At 36.8% G+C, this 16138-nt stretch overlaps 1 protein-coding gene and 1 pseudogene across 14 annotated transcripts in view; one reads left to right on the top strand and one right to left on the bottom strand.

Annotated features, from left to right (window-relative positions):
* The window catches only part of STAU2 (staufen double-stranded RNA binding protein 2), a 348991-nt gene that overhangs the window by 99823 nt on the left and 233030 nt on the right, over positions 1-16138 (top strand). The window lies entirely within an intron of this gene.
* Positions 678-16138, bottom strand: part of LOC104664492 — a 32444-nt pseudogene continuing 16983 nt past the window's right edge.

Raw genomic sequence — 16138 nt, 5'->3', positions numbered from 1 at the left:
AAGTGCTGGGATTACAAGCGTGAGCCACCGCGCCTGGCCAGAAATAACAGTTTTAATAAATTTCATGAAATCACTTCCTTGTCTGTTAAAGGAAACAGAAAGGGTTCATTTGTGCATGGTTTAGTCTTTCTTTTGAATGTGGAAGTTTTTCTTCTTTGTGTGTTTAAAAAAAATTAAAAAGTGAAACATTTTCCAAAATGAGAAGATTTGCTAGTAAGTAATGCATACGTCTATGAAATTATCTGCCTGAGTTTGATAATTTTATTTATATAATTTCTTTTTGTTTTCCCCCTTCCAATCCTTCATGGTTTTCTTTTTTACACACAAAGCTTACAACCTTTATTTTTCCAACTGGCAAACCAGTTTTTCCAACACTTTAAAAAAAAACAAATTATCCTTTTATCTTATGCTGAAAGCCCTACTCATAACAAGCCCACTTCTGCGTTTGACTCTGTACACTGACCCTTCATTTACTTCCCAAACCGACCCTTTTGGTAACTTTCGGTGAAGAGGTGGCTTTAATAAATATATTCTCCAGAAATCTTGAGAACCTTTGCTTGAGTCAGGATGAGAGGTGCCGCCACAGTGTAAACAGAACAGCCGAGTCCTCCGTGTAGGCGCCAGGTGCGATCTGCACAGACCACGTGTATGGGAGGCCTGGAGTCAGAGACATTTCCTCAAAATGCGTCCCCTGTCTCCAGCAGAGCACACCAGGCCCCAGGGTCCCGCGGACAGGGCTGGTCCCAGCGTATGCATGCCACTTCCTGGGCTTTGCAGGGTGATAGGCCAGAGGCTGCCCTCAGCAGGAAGCCCACTCAGAGGCCAGAGCCTCTTGTTCCGTTTGGCAGAGATCCCAGAAGGAGCCAGTGGGCAGCATCAGAACCTGGGGCCCAGGTAGTGGCGCCTAAGGGCACAGCAGCTGCAGGCCTTTGGCAAGGCTAGAAGACGGTGAGTGGAAAGCCGGGGGTATGTGGAGTGACCCCCAAGAAGGGGCTGTTCAGCTGGGAGTCCTGCATTTGCCGTTTGTATTTTATCTGGCGATTTTGAAACCAGGTTTTTATCTGGACCTCCGACAGCTGCATCTCCCTGGCCAGTCTCTTCCGCTCCATAGGGCCCAGGTACTGGTCTTGCCGGAAGACGCTCTCCAAGGCGCGGACCTGCTCCGTGGTGAAGACTGTGGGGACGCCGGGGAGCCCGCCAGGTGTTTGGCCCTTTACACGGCCACGGTCCTCTCCGGCGGAGGCAGGTTTGAGGACCTAACCTCTGTGATGCTGACGGCCTGAGGGGCCTCCTAGGAGCTGGATGCCTGACCCGGGCCAGGGAGGCTCCTCAGGGAGACGTCGGCAGGCCTGGGGGTGTGAGCAGCTGTTTTGGGAGAGCCAGTCCACAGAGCCAAAGTTAGAGGGCTGCTGCTGGCCACGAGGTGGGGAGGAGGAGGGACGTATGGCGGTCAGGTGGGCCCGAGGGAAGACCGGGCGGGGCTGGCCAGGGGCAGGATCCACTATTTATATCATTTCTACAAAGATGTTCTTTCATTGACTTGATGTTTTTGCTTGGCATTGCTTCTATTCTTTCGTTTAGAGTCCTTACGTATATATATTTTCTGTTCTTCTATTATTGCCCTTTATTTTTAGAGTCTCTTCTTGGGAACTGAAAAGGAAACTTTCTTTTGGAACTTTTGATTTCTAGGTGTAACAACTTCTGTTCACTGATTTGATGAAAAAAAGAAATAGGATTGCACAGTATTTTTCTTTAGAAGGAAAAAACCCGCCCTTTTTGTGAGTTGTAGATCAAAAGTCAACAGAGAAATGTTGGTTCCACATTAAAAATTTCCTAATACGTATTACTGTCTGATGTATAAGTAGCAAATATTCTACCTTTAATAGTGTTTAGTTAGAGATGGGGGTTATAATTTGTCAGGAATATTAAAGAGAACTTTCTTTCTTTGGTTTGATATAGATGAGTGACTTTTAAAACATTTTTGTCTCTGGCCTGTGCTAAGGAATTTTTAAAAATAATATGACCTGGTACATAAATACCTACATCCACACAGATATACATTTTAACAAATATCACTAAAACAAAAGATTTATGAAGCAGTAATACCCTTAACATCTGTATTATACTCTAATATTTTCTATTTTATTAAAAATTATAGTTGTGGGCTGGGTGCAGTGGCTCACGCCTGTAATCCCAACACTCTGGGAGGCCACAGCAGGTGGATCATGAGGTCAGGAGATCGAGACCATCCTGGCTAACATGGTAAAACCCCGTCTCTACTAAAAATACAAAAAATTAGCCGGGCGTGGTGCCAGGCGCCTGTAGTCCCAGCTGCTTGGGAGGCTGAGGCAGGAGAATGGCCAGAACCCGGGAGGCGGAGCTTGCAGTGAGCCGAGATCCTGCCACTGCACTCCAGCCTAGGCAACAGAGCAAGACTCCCTCTCAAAAAAAAAAAAATATATATATATAGTTGTGGTTTATTAAATTTATTATATGACCTGTTAATGGGTCGTAGTTTATACTTTAAAAAATATTTATCTAAATGACTTCCAAGGTTTCATCCAACAGAAGATTCTATGTTACCGTGACTCCATGCTCTCATAGAGAATCAAAGCTCATCATAGAGCAGCTGGGAGCATGTTAAATTAGAAATGATAATAGAAATTCTCCCAAGACATCTGGATATTCAGTTATCCCCAACATATCTAGAAGTCCAGTGTCACCAGTTACTTAAAAAGTATAAAATCTTTGAATAAAATCTGCGATTTACTTAATACTATTGTATCAGTGTTCAGTTTCCAGTTTTGACCAGTGTTACTCTGTTTTTGTCAGTTGCTAACATTAGGGAAACCTAGATGAAGGGTATATGGGAACTCTGTACTGTCTTTGCACTATATATATGTGTATATATATAGTAGAAGACATTTTAACTAATAAAAAGTATAGAGCATCTTTGAGTAGTATGCTCTCAAAGATATCTAAAACCTTCTCAAAGATATCTAAAGTGTTTTGTTTGAAACTTTTGTTGTGATATATTGATGATAATATCATACAAACTGCACTGTCCCTCACAGTACATTTTAATATGACTTTTATGAGTAAGAGAAGCTTAGTGAGCAGTATTACAGTTGAGTTTATTAATCCTATTTGATGGTTACTTGACAGTTCCTTTTAGGAGTTTAGAACTAGGAGAGGAAATAGCAGAATAAATTCTTCAAAGAAGATACCAAATTACAGAGTGGGGTTGGTATTATCTTTTTTATAATTTCTGTTGTGATGGAACAAATATAATGAGGAATAGGTGGGTATAGAAATAATTTCCAGAACATTGCAAAAGATCAGGGTCAGCAACCTGGAGCTGGTAATGGGTAGCAGTGTTAGTCAATTTAAATACAAATAGGATTCTTAAATGATAAGCAAGAATAATGATCTCTATGAAGTGATGAGACGCTGGAAAAATGCCACTTATTGGCTATCAAAAAAATATTTTCCACTGACTGAGTTAGAAACAAGAATATGGGATGTGCAGAATGTTTGGAAATCTCGGTCTGTGTTTTGCATCTCTGAACTATTACACCGTTGAACTAGTCTTTCTTGGCTTGATGCCTTTAGAAACTACATATTAGCTTCATCAAAAAACTCTTATTGGAGGCTGGCCTGGCAGCCCAGCACTTTGGGAGGCCAAGGTGATAGGATTGCTTGAGGCCAGGAGTTTGAGACCAGTCTGGGCAACATAACAAGACTTCGTCTCTAGAAAAAATTAAAAAATAAGTTGGACATGTGATGCAGGCCTGTAGTCCCAGCTACTCGGGAGGCTGAGGCAGGAGGATCTCCTGAGCCAAGAAGTTTGAGGCTGCAGTGAGCTATGATGGTACCACTGTACTCCAGCCTGTGTGATAGAGAGAGACTCTGTCTCTAAAAAACAAAAACAAGAAAACTCGCATTTGAAAAACAAAACACACCTGAAAGACTCCAAACCTAGCCCTTTTCAGAAAGTCAAGGTATAACCATTTACAGTAAAGAAAAAGGGTAATTTTAATGGCAGAGGTTAAAAGTTCAAAGAAAATTGCATGTTGAGTATTTTTTGTATACTTATCACCATGCTGACAGCAGTAAGGTGATTCAAGGGAAATACGTGAAATTGCTCCTGCCCATAGGAATGTGTGTTACCTTCAGGGAGATAAGATGGTAACAGTAAAAGTTATGTAGTCCAGTGTATGTAGAACACTGCCAGTTTCTGTATACACAGACATGGTAGTTCTCCAAAGTATATATATTTTATCCTTGTTTTAGTTATGAAGAAACAGAGACTCAAGTTTAATTTGCTCATGTCATTTATGTAGTAAGTTATAGAATTGGATTATAAATCTATTTCTGTAAAATTCTAAAACCCATTTTATGAAATAGTTTTGTTATTGGGTATTTTGGATACTGTGAAGTAAGATAATTGAAGCCTCACTTCAAAACGTATTTTTTTCTAGAATAAAGATCACCATGAAATAAAATCATTCAAGAAAATACTAGGAATGATAGTATATGTGGGATGTAAATTTTCAAGATACATATTCGGAAACTTCAGAATGTAGCTAATTACTATTGATTTAGTTGTTTCTGTCTTCCTTTAAAAAATGTTTTTATTTAGAAATAATTAGAGATTCACTGAAAGTTGTAAAAATGGCACACAGAAGCCCATGTACTCTGCACTCAGTCTCCCCCATTGGTTACATTTTACAGACTTATAGGACAATATTTCAAACCAGTATACTGACATTGGTAAATGTGTGTGTTGTAGTTCTGTTTCATTTTATCACGTGTAGATTCATGCAACCACTGCAGCAATCAAGATACAGAACTTGGCCGGGCATGGTGGCTGATGCCTATAATCTCAGCTCTTTGGGAGGCCCAGGTGGGACAGATAGCTTGGGGCCAGGAGTGTGAGACCAGCCTGGGCAACATAGTGAGATCCCATCTGTACAAAAATAAAAATAAATTAGCTAGGCATAGTGGTCCATGTGTGTTGTCCTGGCTACTTGGGAGGCTGAGGTGGGAGGGTTGCTTGATCCCAGGAATTTGAGGCTACAGTGAGCTATGATCACACCACTGCACTCCAGCCTGGGCAACAGAGGGAGACTGTCTCCAAAAAAAAAAAAAAAAATACAGAATTATTCTGTCACCACAAAGCTCTCCCTCATGTTGTCCCTTACTAGTCTTCCCTTCACCTCTGCTTCCCTACCATCTTTAGCCCTTGGCAACCATGTATCTGTTCTCCGTCTCTAATATTCAAGAATATTACATAAATGGAATCATAGTATGTGACTTTTTGAATACTATGTTTTTGAGTAGTGTTCTGTGTACCACAGTTTGTTGAACCCTTCACCTATTGAGGGATGTTTTGTTTTTCTTCAGTTTTTAGCTCTACAAATAAAGCTGCTATGAATATGTATGGATTTTGTATAGATGTAAATGTTTATTTCTTTGGGATAAATACACAGGAGTGTGATACCTGGGTTGTGTAGTAAATATATGTTTAGTATTCTAGGAAACTGCTACACTATTTTCCAGAGTTGCTGAGCTGTCTCGCATCCCAATCAGGAATGTATGAGAGATTCAGTTTCTCCTCATCCTCCCCAGCATTTGTGGTTGTCAATATTTTTATTTTGGTCGTTCTGATAGGTGTGTGATATATCATTATGGCTTTAATTGACATTTCCATAATGGTTAGGGATGTTAAATATCTTTTCATATGCGTAAGTGTGTGTGTGTGTGTGTGTATCTGTGTGTCTGTTTAGCTGTGTGTCTTTGGTGAAATGTCTCTCTTATGCACATTTTCTATAAAATTATTTTTTTTACTGTTGAGTTTTGAGAGTTTTGTATATATTTTAGATATGAATCCTTTGTTAGATATGTGGTTTGCAAATCTTTTCTCCCTTTTTATAGTTTGTCTTTTCATCCTCTTAACATAGTTTTTTTTTTTTTTTTTTTTTTTTTTTTTTTTTTTTTTTTTGAGACGGAGTCTTGCTCTGTCGCCCGGGCTGGAGTGCAGTGGCCGGATCTCAGCTCACTGCAAGCTCCGCCTCCCGGGTTTACGCCATTCTCCTGCCTCAGCCTCCGGAGTAGCTGGGACTACAGGCGCCCGCCACCTCGCCCAGCTAGTTTTTTGCATTTAGTAGAGACGGGGTTTCACCGTGTTAGCCAGGATGGTCTCGATCTCCTGACCTCGTGATCCGCCCGTCTCGGCCTCCCAAAGTGCTGGGATTACAGGCTTGAGCCACCGCGCCCGGCCAACATAGTTTTTCATAGAGCAGAAGTTTTTTATTTTGATGAAGTCCAGTTTATCAATTTTTTTTTTGTGAGTGTGCTTTGGGTGTCATGTCTGAATCTCCTCACCAAATCTAGATCCCCAAAGGTTTTTTCCTAGGTTTTCTTTTAAAAGTTTTATGGTTTACATTTAAATACACATTTTGAGTTAGCTTCTTTTTATTGGTGTCATGTTTAGGTCAAGGGTTTTTGTTTCGGTTTTTTGCCTATGGTTATCCATTTGTTCCAGCACCATTTGTTGGATAGCTGTCCTTCCTCCATTGAATTGCTTTTTTACCTTTGTATAAAGACAGTTGGCCACACTAGTGTGTGTCTGTTTCTGGGTTCTCTGTTATGTTCTGTTGAACTCTGTGTCTCTTCGCCAACTCCTCACAGTGTTGATTACTGAAGTTACATAATAAGTGTTAAAATAAAATAGAGTGGTTTCTTATACTTTATTCTTTTTCAAAATTGTGTGAATTACTCTGTGTTCTTTGCCTTTCCATGTAAATTTTAGAATAAATCTTTTCTTGTATTTTTACTTTCACATTCCATGTATTTATTGCTGGTATATAGACATACATTTCAATTTTTGTACTTTGATCTTGTGTCCTGTGAACTTGCTGAATTCACTTATTAGTTCTAGGTAATTAAAAAATACATTTCTTTCTGCACAGACAATTATTCCATCTTTAAATAGGGACATTTTTATTTCTTGGTTTCTGATCTGCTTGCCTTTCATTTTGATAAGGTTTGGATCTGTGTCCCCACACAAATCTTATGTTCAGTTGTACCAGTGTTAGAGGTTGGGTGGGGTGGGAGGTGTTTGGATTATGGGGATGGTTTCTCATGAATGGTTTAGCACCATCCCCTTGGTGCTGTTCTCGTGATAGTGAGTGAGTTATCGTGAGATCTGGTTGTTTAAAAGTGTAGCACCTCCCTCCTTTCTCTCTTCCTCCTGCTCTGGCCATGTAAGATGTGCCTACTTCCCCTTTGCCTTCTGCCATGATTGTACGTTTCCTGAGGCCTCCCAGAAGCAGAAGCCTCAGTGCTTCCTGTACAGCCTGCAAACCCATAAGCCAGTTAACTACCTGTTCTCAGGTATTTCTTTATAGCAATGTGAGAATGGGCTAATACATGTTTAATTTCTTACCTTACTGCACTGGCTAGATCTTCAAGCACTGTGTTTACAACACGGTTTACAACACAGTGCTTGAAGAGTAGTGGGAGTGGACATCATTGCCTCATTCTTGATCTTGGGTACAAAACATTCAGTCTTTCACCATTAAGTCTGATTTTAGGTGTAGATTTTTAGTAAATATTTTAAATCCAATTGGACATGTTCTTCCTAGTTTTTTTGAGAATTTTTATCATGAATGGGTGTTGAATTTTGTTAAATGTTTTGCTGCATCAATTAACTGATCATGTGCTTTCTCTTTTTTGACCTGTTAATGTGATAGATTACATTGACTGAATTTTAAATACTGAACCAATCTTGTATGCCTGTAATAAACAATACTTGGTCATGATCTAAGAGTCTTTATGTATGTTGCTAATATTCTATTAAGGCTTTTTGTCTCTATAGTCATGAAGGATATTTGTCTGTAGTTCCCCTCACCATAACCCCTTTGGCATTCTTTTCTGATTTTTTATATCAGGGTACTGTTGTATTCCATAAAAAGAGTTGGGAAGCATTCTCTCTTCTTCTGTTTTCTGGAAGAGATTGTATAGAGTTGACATTACATCTTTAAAAGTTTGGCAGAATTCTTCCTGAAAACACCCACATCTGGAAATTTTCTTTTTTTAGGAGTTTTAAATGTGTGAATTCAATTTATTGAATACCTATAGGGCTTTTCAAGTCATCTTCGTGTTGGATAAGTTGTGATAGCTGTGCTTTTTGAGGATTTGGCTTATTTTGTCTTAAGTTGTCAAATTTCTGTGTGTAGAATGGTTCTTAGTATTCCCTTATTCTTTTGATGTGTACAGGGTCTCTAGTGATAATCTGTGATTCTTTTCTGATATTGATGATTTGTGTCTTTTTTCTTTGTCAGTGTTGCTGGAAGTTTGTCAGTTCTATTATTCTTTTCAAAGAACCAAGATTTTGTGTAATTGCTTTTATCTATAGTTTTTTTTCTGTTTCCAGTTTTATTGATTTCTATTCTTAGATTTACTACCTTCTGCTTTCTTTAGATTTACTTTCCCCTTTCTTGTTCTTTGTTCTTGAGGTGTGGGCTTAGATTATTTATTTGAGACGTTTCTTCTTTTCTTCCTTTCTTTTACTCCCTTGCGCAGGCTGGAGTGCAGTGGCATAATCATAGTTCACTGCAGCCCCAAACTCATGGGCTCAAGTGATCCTCCTGCCTCAGCCTCCTGAGTGGCTAGGACTACGTAGCACACCTGGCTAATTCTGATCTATGTATTTAGTGTTACGAATTTTTCTTCTGCATCTCACAAATTGTAATATATTGTATTTTATTTTCGTTCAGTTTAAAAATTTCCTTGATAATTCATTGACCCCCGGATTATTTTAGAAGTGTAGTTTCCAAGTGTTTGGAGATTTTTCCTGTTGTCTTTGTTATTGATGTTTAGTCTGATTCCATCATGGTCAGTGAATACACTATGTATAATTTCACTACTCTTAAATTTGTCAGGTAAGTTTGGTAAAACATACTTTTCAAAATCTATTTCTAATTTTTCGTTTTGCCTTCTTAGTTCCTCACTTTCCTGCTTTCTAGGACAAGCCCATACAAACCTTTGGCTTACCAGAGGTACAGCTGTAGCATTTTAATGAGTGTATGTATTTATGCAAACTATATACTCTGCTTTCACTTCAGAATATGTTATGAGTTTCCATGTAACTAAGTGTACAACTATTTAATAAATTTACTTAGTATTCTACTATAGTAATACACCATAATTTATTGTCATTTTTGTTGTGGAGTTTGTTTCTAGTTACCATGAAGTAACAGACAGTAGCACTGACAACAAACATGGGGGCATTTTCAAACATGACAGTAGTTCCTAGTCTGTGTTCCCATCTTTTTTTAGAGTATAAAAGTACAGGTGTATGGGATGTTGATCTTGCTTGATGGGCTCACTGGACCTCCTGTTTTTGATATTTGTTATTGTTAGAGGCCATAAGCACCTCTTCCTCTATGGTGGCTACCTCTTAGTTCGAAGCTATTAATATTATTTGGGCTAACCCTCTGGGCACAGGTACCATTTTGTCTTAGATGGACATTGGGTATTTCAGAGGATATGCAGATTCAGTGTCCCACTTCACCTAGCCTCTGCCCCCATAGGAATGTGAACTCCTTGATTGGGACTCAGATGTAAGTGATTTCCTTCCTGTATGTGTGTAATATGTGAGTGGGTGGTAATACTTAACGGAGTACTGTATGTAGGGGATTAGGGTCTTTGCCATATTTGCTATATTCATTAAAGACTATAGCTACCTAGTGTGGAGGATGTTTAATGGGAATTTCATGTCTTTTCTAAATTTAGTGGGAGAACCTTTTAGGATTCTGGCTTTTCCCAGTGGATAGAGGTTACTGCCATTTACTGAGATGGGAAAGAATGGAGAAGAAACAGATTTGGAGTGCAGTTAAGGCTTCAGGGATAGACATGTCTGTAAGACATCCAAGAGGAGTTGTCAAATACATGTTTCATATAGGAGACTGGACTCAGGAGAGATCTAGATGAGAGAGATAACCATGGGAGTTGATTGCATAAAGCTTCTGCTGTTTCAGACCTCTATTACTTCTGTAACCCACCTACTGCTCCCTACTGTTCCAAGTCAGGTATACTCCTATTTTAGAGGTATTTTCTGTTCCCTCTCATTTGCTAAGGTCTAATATAACCTTTTCAGTCTTGCCTTTCATTTCACCCCAACCCACTTCACCCTACCCTACCCTGACATTCCCCAGGCTCCTGCTCTGCTTTTTTCTCTATGCTGACTAGTTTCATCTCTACTAGCTTTGTGTGGCTAAAGCAGATAAAATAAAGAGAAGCAGTGATAAAAGAGGTAAAAAGCAGGAGAGGGTAGGCAGAGACTAGATCCTCCAGGGCTATTTTACGAAATTTGGTCTTCATTTTCAGAAGAGTGGAAGATGAAAGTTTTTTGTTTTTTTTTTTTTTGGATGGAGTCTTGCTCTGTCACCAGGCTGGAGTGCAGTGGCGCGATCTCGGCTCACTGTGACCTCCGCCTCCTGGGTTCAAGAGATTTTCCTGCCTCAGCCTCCTGAGTAGCTGGGATTACAGGCATATGCCACCACGCCCAGCTAATTTTTGTATTTTTAGTAGAGATGGGGTTTCACCACGTTGGCCAGGATGGCCTTGATCTCCTGACCTCATGATCCGCCCACCTTGGCCTCCTAAAGTGCTGGAATTACAGGCGTGAGCCACCGCACCCGGCAAAGATGAAAGTTTTTTAGTGGAGGAGACCTGACCATGTTTGCATAGAGAAGCAGTATGGGAAAGGCAAGAGTGGTTATGGGTAGATCAAGTGGGAGATTATTGCAGTAAAATAGAAACAAAACCAGAACCGAAACACATTTAGTGAGTGATCCAGGCACTCTCCTAAGTGTTCAAGAAATTCGGATGGTTCCATCTCCCACTTAAAGAGTAAGTCTAGAAAGTTAGAGAAATTATTTCTACTTAAAGATAAGTGCTCTAGAAGAGGAAGTTCATAGTGGGAGTATAAAGGAGTACATTTGATCCAGAGGTTCCAGGTTTGTAAACCTGAACTTAATAGTTGAACAGCTTTCACAAAATTACTACTTAGAATTAGTCTCACAAAATTCTAAAATTTAGAAACCAAAGGGATGTTTATCTGATTTTGACTAGAGATTAGAAAATTTTCTAAAGTGTGTTTTAAGAAATTTTAGTTTTTTTGGATGTTAATAAGTATGACACACAAAAAGTAGTTAAGTTTGGACAATTCTAGATTAAACTAACAGTATTCTTTATTGCGGAATTTTTCAGAATTTATGATACGCTTAGGTACATTATAAATCTTCTAGAAATGTATATAATGTGTAGCATTTCTCAGACTCAGTTGGCCATAGATCCTGTTAAATTAATGAATGATCTGTGGATACAGGGCAAACTTTAGGAAATGCTGGCTGACATGATTTGCTCAAGATCTTAACAACTAGTTAAAGTTAAGCTATAATTAAAATACAGTTTCACAACCTTGTCCTTTGAGTTTTCTAAGACATTTCAGTATTACCATATGAAACAGTGTTAACTATGAAACTACCAGGATTCTTTTTTTTGCAGGGGTAGGGGGACAGGGGTCTCACTCTGTTGCCCAGGCTGGAGTGCAGTGACACCATTTTGGCTCACTGCAACCACCACCTCCTGGGGTCAAGCCATCCTCCCGTCTCAGCCTCCCGAGTAGCTCGTTGATATAGACCAGGTGGTCCAAGTGCTACTATGCCTGGATAATTTTTGTGTCTTTTTTAGAGATGAGGTTTCACCATCTCACCCAGTCTCCAAGATTTTTTTGGCCACATATTAATCCTATATTACTTTTGGAATTAATGAAATTCTAAATTTGGCATAGTGTAACTAATAACTTTGTATCACTCAGTGGGCAAGTATTATATAGAGTTAGTTTAAGTCTATGTGAAATTTATGACCTAGGAATGTGTAATGAAACAACACTTTTCTGTTTTTTTTTTTTTTATTGCTTCTTTTTTGTGGCTTTGAAATATTAAGAATACTTCATTTTAGCTTTCTTAGCTTTGATTCCGTCATTATTTTGGCAGATTATACTGTTTTAGAACTTACATATGGTAAAAATAATGGCATAGTAAAAATGCAACATTATTGATACTCAATTATTAGAAAGAATGTTTGGAAAGTATTCTAGTAACTACTTTTCGTGTATTTCTAGATGAGGCAGGGGGTTGGCAGTCTAGGGCCCACAGCTTTCTTTTTTTGTATGTCCCATGATCTAAGGTTGTATATTTAAAAATCATTGAAAAAAATTAGTAGAAGATTGTTTTGTGATGTGTAGAAATTATATGAAATTCAGATTTCAGTGTCCATAAAAATAAATTTTATTGGAGCACCACCACCTTCATTTGTTGATGTATATTGTCTATGACTGCTTTCTCAATACAACAGCAGTATTGAGAAGGTGTGACAGAAACCCTATGGCCTGCAAAGCCTAAAATATTTGCAGTTTGGCTGCTTTCAGAATGTTTGTGGGTTTCTTCTAGTCTATATTAAGGAATAATAGAGTTTATGGGATTATTTTATAAGTTTAGGTATATGAAATATAGGGAGCTATGTTTTATATACAACCAAATCTTTAAGTCAGTGTCTTCTAATAATTTCCACTTATTTGTCCCTGCTGGTTCTAGTCTCTTTTTTTTTTCTGGTAGAAGTTATATATTTTATTCTAATTTCATTTAATTTTCTTCTTTTTTCCTATTAATCAGTAAACACTATATGATGTTGTATATTATTATAGGAAGCTCTTGGGTTTGAGAAGTATCTTTGTAAAATAAAATTTGACTAATTTTATATTGTTTCTATACACTTGATTGATGGGGAACACTTTTATATTTGAAGTTGACTTTGATAGGCTAAGTTCTTTTCAAAAATAATTATTTCAAATGATCGTATTAGCAACAGAATGTTATTCTTACTGGATTTAGTTGGCCCAAGGAAGTCATAATTTAGTTTGTTCCTAACACAACTGGAGTAAATATTCTTGGAATACTTCACCTCTTTGATTTGAATGTTGTTACCAGTTTCTAAAATTTTAAGTATCTGTTTGTATTCTATTTGATAGCTCTCGTATTGGTTCTTAAGAGGGTTTGTTAAATTTTCGTTTCCAAATATTGAATAATTTTGCAGTTGAATTTTTTATTTTGCAAATTTTATGGTTTGGGAGAGGTAAAAATAATATCAAACCAGAGCAAGAATAATGGAATTATTGATGTCTTGTTCAAACATCTAAAACATGGAATTTTAAAGAAGAAGCTTTAAATATGTAGGAGCCTCTAAGATGCTAAACACGTCCTTTTCAGTGTAATTTTTGGTTTCAGTTGTAATACAGAAGTTTATTTTCAACCTGAGTGATCTGAGAAGGTTGTTGAGCATGAGGATACCAAGTATGGCTCATTAGCGCCTTACTAGTAGTACTATCTTTTTTTCTTAGGAAGGGTCAGCTAGGCTAGAATGTGTTGCCAGGCTTCCATGTCTTTCATTTTAGCATCTCACTCCTCCCCCAGATCTTTTAGTAATAAATTCTCCTTGTTAGCACAGATGAAACTAGTATCATGTCCTCCCTTCAAAGAGCATAGAAACAATTGTATACAATCTCCATGATTAAGGAATTTCTAGGTATTCACAAATTGTATTCTTTTTCCTTTGTTAGTGTAGGTACAAAGATAAATTGAATAAAATACACTATTAAAGAAAATTGTCAAGTGGATTTAGAAACTCAAAGGAACCAGTGAAATTAATGTATCATAGAAAAAATTTTCACTATTAAACTGTTAAATTGTTAAAACCAAGATACTACAATTTAAGTAATATCTGTTGAACTTTAACAAGAATTTGTGGGTTTTTCTTTTTTGTTTCAAAATAATGATTATGTTTCATATTAATCTTTAGCAACTAAAATATGTTGTAGTATCTTCTTATGGAATCATTTGTATGTTCAGCAAGCAATTTTTTATGTTTTCAGAAATGGTTGATATCATTTCATATTAACTATTTCTATCCCAACAGTGACTGGTATTGCTTACGCCATATTAAAAAACACTTATTTTTTTAAATCAATTTTTTACTAGTTGTACCAACTAAATCTAGTAAGAATATGACTCAGGTCATTTGAAATATTCTTTTTTTTTTAAAGAGTCCATCAGAGCAACTTCAAATATAATTGCAGTTTCACTGGCAGTCTAATAAAATTCCATCCACTAAAGTTCTAGACTTAATATTTTCCAATATATTCTTAAATTCAGTCACTGTCCCATGCTTACTTATTTTTAAAAACTCATTAGGTACCTCTGTTATTACTGTCCAAACTGAATGATATCAACTATTTCTGAAAACATAAAAAATTGCTTGTTGAACATACTAATGATTCCATAACAAGATGCCACAATATATTTTAATAGCTAAAGATTAATATGAAATGATATCATATGACCTGAGTCATATTCTTACTAGATTTAGTTGGTACAACTAGTAAAAAATTGATTTAAAAAAATAAGTGTTTTTTAATATGGTGTAAGCAATACCAGTCACTGTTGGGATAGAAATAGCTATTATTTGAAAAAGGGAGAAGAGTCAGTTTCCTACAGTCATATAGGTTTGTAAAATGCTGGATCAAGGAAAATTTAAATGTTTTCTTACGTAGAACTTCTCAGAGCCTTTATTTTTTGATTTTCGTGAGTATTTAATTTTTTGTATTTATTTTATACAGTATAAAATGTAATAAATTCAAATGTTAATGTAAATATTATGCCACCCCTGCATTCCAGTTACCCGATTTTGCCCCTGTCCCCTGTCAGTTTCATGTATTATCCTTTCAGGATATTCTCTGGATATGTATATGTATTTGCTTTAAGAAAGTATCATTCTGTAATAGTATTCTGAATCTGTTTTTTTTTTTTCCTTTGAAAAATACCTTGAACTGCATTCCGTGTCAGTATATAAGAAGCTGCATTATTTTTTCTAAGTTGATTATGAAAATTTTAGAAACCCTGCAGCCATATAGGTCTATTTAACTCCCAGCCCATATATAGTTGTCATTTGTATTACATCTATATAGATCATAACTTCCACAATGTTACCATTTTTTGCTTTAGTCTGTATCTTAAAGAAATTAAGAGAAAAAGGTCTTGAATTTATTTGCCCACATAGCTATCATTTCTCATGTTTTTGTTTCGTTTTGTTTTGTTTTTGTGTTTGTGTTTGTTTTTGTTTTTGTTTTCTCAGAAGATCCAGGTTTCTGTCTGGCTTTACTTTTCTTCAGCTTGAACATCCTTTAGTATTTCTTGTAGTGTAGGTCTTCTGGCAATGATTTCTCTGAATTTTTATTTACTGAAAACATCTTTATTTTGCCTTCATTTTTGAAGAATATTTTCATTGAATATAGAATTCGAAGTTGACAGCTTTCTTTTTGTTTTTCTTTTTTTTTACTTTCAGCACTTTTATAAAGACTTTAAAGATGTTGTTCCACTGTCTCTTAGCCTCAGACTTTTTCTCTTGAGAAGTCAGGCATCATTTGAATTGTTGTTCCCCGTAAATAATATGTCTTTTTAGATTTTAGCAGTTAAACTATAATATATCTTGTGTGGTTTTCTTTATATTAATCTAGTTCACTGAGCTTCTTGAATATGTAAATATGCCTTTTACCAAAGGAAATTTTTGGATCTTATGTCTTTTAATATTTTTCTGTTCCCCTCTTTTTCTCCTTTCCTTCTGTTAGACCATTATATTGTCTAACAGGTCCCTAAGGTTCAGTTCATTTTTTTAACTTCTTTTTTTCTCTCTAATAGTTAGGTTGTATAATTTCTGTTGATTAATCTTGATTCCTTGGTCATCTCCTTTCGGCTATTATGTCTATCCAGTGAATTTTAAATTTGAATATCATATTCTAGAATTTGTTTGGCTACTCTTTATAATTACTGTCTCTGCTGAAATTCTCCATACATTTATTCATTAAAAGCATATTTTTTTTGGTCTCTTTGAACATAGTATAACTTTGCTGCTAGTTCTTTTTTTTGTTTTTTGGATACAGAGTCTCCTCTGTCACCCAGGCTGGAGTGTAGTAGCATGATCTTGGCTCACTGTAACCTCTGCCTCCTGGATT

Source organism: Rhinopithecus roxellana, chromosome 9 (assembly GCF_007565055.1).
Source record: "Rhinopithecus roxellana isolate Shanxi Qingling chromosome 9, ASM756505v1, whole genome shotgun sequence".
In the NCBI taxonomy this organism is placed as follows: Eukaryota; Metazoa; Chordata; class Mammalia; order Primates; family Cercopithecidae; genus Rhinopithecus; species Rhinopithecus roxellana.
This window is presented reverse-complemented; position numbering and strand designations above follow the sequence as displayed.